This window comes from Solanum dulcamara, chromosome 10, assembly GCF_947179165.1.
Source record: "Solanum dulcamara chromosome 10, daSolDulc1.2, whole genome shotgun sequence".
NCBI classification, from domain to species: domain Eukaryota; kingdom Viridiplantae; phylum Streptophyta; class Magnoliopsida; order Solanales; family Solanaceae; genus Solanum; species Solanum dulcamara.
In genome coordinates this window covers 46,094,072-46,098,422 of record NC_077246.1, presented here as the reverse complement: position 1 = coordinate 46,098,422, position 4,351 = coordinate 46,094,072, and the positions used below count along the sequence as shown (strand labels likewise).

At 40.7% G+C, this 4,351-nt stretch overlaps 1 pseudogene; it reads right to left on the bottom strand.

Moving 5' to 3' along the window:
- Positions 1 to 1,200: 1,200 nt before the first annotated feature.
- On the bottom strand, positions 1,201 to 1,320 carry LOC129871886 (5S ribosomal RNA; annotated as a pseudogene).
- Positions 1,321 to 4,351: the final 3,031 nt, after the last annotated feature.

Below are 4,351 nucleotides of genomic sequence, written 5' to 3'. Positions count from 1 at the left end.
TTCCCCCCTTTAGAACATTCGTCCTCGAATGTTAACTAGCCTCATAAGGTTTTACGAGTGCTTCAGGATTCTTCTGTACTGGCTGCCGTTCATAGGCCTTGTATTAACTCATATGGTTTATTTAAGAAGGTAGATTTCCTATAGGCATAGAGAACAAGTGATATTTCTTTTCCATTTCTTCTTTCCAGTTCCTTTACCATACATCATATTACACTCTTTACACGAACATGTGTAGGATCTTAAAGTAGCCCGAAAGATGCTTTAACATCACCATACTAGTCTGTACGTAAACTTGTATCATTTCTTACTTCCTTCCTCTACTTACCCTTGAGTTTCCTCATATTCCAGTATAGGAGAGATCTCCCATCCTTTCCTTGTTTTGCTGGTTGTACACCACAATACTAGTAGTGAGTAACTTTGTTACCAACACCTTACCTTCAGTCGAGTATAGCCTGGCTATTCCTTACAGTATGTTTAAGTTCTCATCGTAATTCTCTTATTGTATTCATCCCCTTTGTATGCACCTATTCTTTGATGTCATACTATTCAAGTCCTTACTATTAATTCTCCGCACTGTCTCTGGTATGATGGATTCTATCCATTTATTGCTGGCCTTTAGATCTTACTAACTCGTGCCAGTATGGGATCTCACTTGAAGCCACATACCCCCTTTAGGGTGTACCCATGTCACTATCTGTTGTGTTCTACCTTACGCCCTTATTCCCAATTTTCCAATACGTATGATTCTTTTCTAACACATTCGGTATATTGCACCATATCTATGCCTTCCTTTATATCTTCCATACCTTTGGTTGCCTAGGTACGACAACTTAACACAATCATGAGGTGATAATCCAGTCTAATTATGGGTACTCGAGTCACGTAGCAATTTATTTGAAGCCACTTTCCATTTATTTTGATCAACAACTAGCTAGGGCTTATAGTCGTTTCCAATTCTCAAATAGACAGTACTTACCTTCCGACACTCGGTGTCCCAAGCTTTGTCCTAGTCCTAGCCTTATCCCAGTGGGTACCACTTGTCCCTTTAATGAATTCATAATGCGCTAGTTGTTTTACAAAGCTACATCCCCTATCTCAAAGGGTCTTATCATCTTTCACGGTAGAGTTACGTATCCACAATACTTCTTTATATCAACAATGCCATGCACGGGCAATGTATATATACATACATATCATCTCATATCACAGCCACACAAGGCTTTTAGGGGGTTACCCATCCCAATATTACTCTTGCCCAAGCACGCTTAACTTTGGAGTTTTGATGGGATCCGCTACGTTAGTGCTGGTATGATCGCACCCTCCCCCGTAGGGCGCATATTTATCGAAGAAGATGATGACCCAGCAGCTGATCTAGTAGGCCAAGCTGCACCACCCAAGTTACCCTTATATTCTTATTACACGGACCACATCCTATCTTTAGCCACTTCCTCACAATGCTTTACTTATTTTCATAACTATCCTCATTATTTTCACATCATATCTTGTTCGCATTCTACCCCATAGTATAACACTTCTTAACCTTTTTCACGATTCTTACTGTGGGTTACTTACCTTCTTAGTTAGTCTTATCCTTAATATATCATTCTATCTAGAACTACTAGTATTTCCCAAATCATTTTCCTTTTATTTCAAGGAAAATTTGGGCAGAGTTTCCTCTGTATTTCTTACTATCTCAACACCTATATGCAGAAAATGCCAACAATGCCTCACAGGGAAAATACGCATAAAGATACATATATATGTATCATATCACGTCATATCGCAGCCTCACAGGGCCCCTAATATCAATAATAGTATAAACTGATGGACTTATCTCGTATGTCCAACTCGAACTGCACCTGTTTAGACTTTCCTGTAAAATTTTCCTTTCATTTTCCAACTTTATATATCAATTGTATTGCAACACCTTACCTGATATAGGTCCTTTGTACCTTTGCTTACCTGCGTACTTCGTAACATCCAATATTGTCATTTACTTTCTTCTATCAGCGTTGTACTCCTGCTAAAATTGCAGGTTAGTATGAGAGATTTCATTTCCTATAACTCGTCTCTATCGCACGATCTTAGCATATTCCATCCCTGCAACACCTGCAGCAGCCCCATTGCATCCCAAAATTCTTGAATCTCCTTGCTTTCTTAATTGTTATGTGCAGGCCCATAAGATACCTTCAAAGAAGCTGCTCATCTCTCCATTGGAGGCAACAAGAAGCTGCCTACAGGTTTGCAACAACCCCCACTACTATCACACTTGCTTGGTTCTTTGTTTGCTTGTCTATGCAGGTAAACAAAGTCACAGACAAAGTCACTACTGCAAGGGCCTTTCCTAATCCCACCAACTATCCATGCATACCTGCTGTATTCATCCAACACCTGCAGCAGCCCCCTTTCATCCAAGTCCTTTGGGACTCCTTGACTGCTCTCATTGATGAGAAGACAAGAAGATGGAGCTCCAACAAACACAACTCTCTGTTTGTTTACTTGCTGCTGTGCAGGCACATTGAACAGCAACAATAGCCCCTTCCAAAGTCTAAGGCACCTTCAGTCAAACATCTAAGCCAAGGCTGCATTAGAACTCTTGCTTGGTTTATTTGTGGATATGCAGGTACCCCCCGGATCAGTAGACAACACTGGAACTATCCAACCAGTTGTTCAAGTCAGGGCTGCACCACATACAAAATGCATATTACACCTATTCTGTCCCTCAGCTTCCTTAACTACAATCCCAAGCAAGCTGGCTGCTATGGCTACATTTACTTCCTATCATTTCATCCCCCTTAGCTACGATTGTTGTTGCTGCAACTTTCCTTGGACCTACTTGGTACGACATGTCTAAAAAGAGCAAAGATGAAAAGAATTTCCCCAACCCATGCGAGATAGAAGGTTCGTATACTTGTTCTTTCTCAATGTAGCTATGCCTGAGTCGTAGCATAATTGAATAGGACTAGTGTAGGCTACTTTCTTGTATTCTCATGGAAGGGGAGGGTCTCCCTCATTTATGCTTTCTTAGTTGATTTGTACCGAGAGGAGTCCTCTCACAGGTTTAATGCTTTCTAGTTATAGTTAGTCTCTTTTTGGTATCGGGGATGAGTTAGCCGACGTTAATAGGTTAGCCGACTTATGAACCACCATAGGATCGGAGGTAAGGTTTATGTCCCCCTCCTTGTATTTTATTTTGATTATTTATGTTAAGGCTTGGGGGTGTTGCTCAACCCCTGACTGTGCACGAGAGGTGGGAGCCTCGTGTAGGGTCTGTTCCCATAAAAAAATAAAAAAATAAAGTAACATCCTAAATATCCTGTAGCCTCCTGTCTATAGATGTGGTGCACAACACATCGATAAACAAGATTCTACTAGACACGGTCTGAAGACATTCCAAGGAAGAACTGCTCTGATACCATTTCTACCATGACCCAACCCCGTAGGCCATGCCTGGGGTCCGACCTGGACCCTCTTATGCATATTTATCAGCTACACTTAAGTTGAACCGTGTGTGAGGTGATACTATACACAAAAACCTCAATAGTTTAAAAAATTTTCATGTACCTATAGCCTCTTTCATACGTACATATCATGAAAGGGCACGCGCCGACGAGGCTGCCATAACATAAACACATTTATAACATGCCGTATAGGCACAGTTGAAATAACTTATAAACAACCCACATTCATATGTCTACAGACCTCTAGGAATAGCAATAGTAATATATGGCAGGACAGGGCCCCCGCCGTACCCCTGAATGTACAAATATATATATATTTAGTGACTAGTATAAAAAATTAAGCTCCAGAATAGTGAAGCTCTTTCGACATAACTGAGAGGAACTCCTAAGCTGATGGATCCCCAGAATGAACATTTGTACCTGCGGGCATGAAATGTAGCCTCCCGAGGAAAGGGGGGTCAGTACGATATATGTATTGAGTATGTAAAGAATAACACATCGTAACTGAGACCATAACTGAAATAGGGATGCAGGGGACAAGTATAACAACTTAACGAATTACTGTACCTGCACCTTAGGATACGTAAATCATAAACATCATCATATGTTGTGCCCGGCCTTCTAGTGAACTTGGTGCCATAATCATTTTCTCATATTCACATTTCATCGTATCATCATGTATTTCATTTCATCATATCATTGTATACGGTATCATATCATCGTATACGGTACAATCTTATCATGTATGTCATCATATTACATCCGGTTCATTACGGGGCTCGGGGTCGCAAATGTATCACTGTAATCTCATATGCATGCCTACATAAAGTATCCAGCCCCTTTAGTGAGGGACTCGGTGAATGGAGTGGTGTATGTCTATAGCATACCAT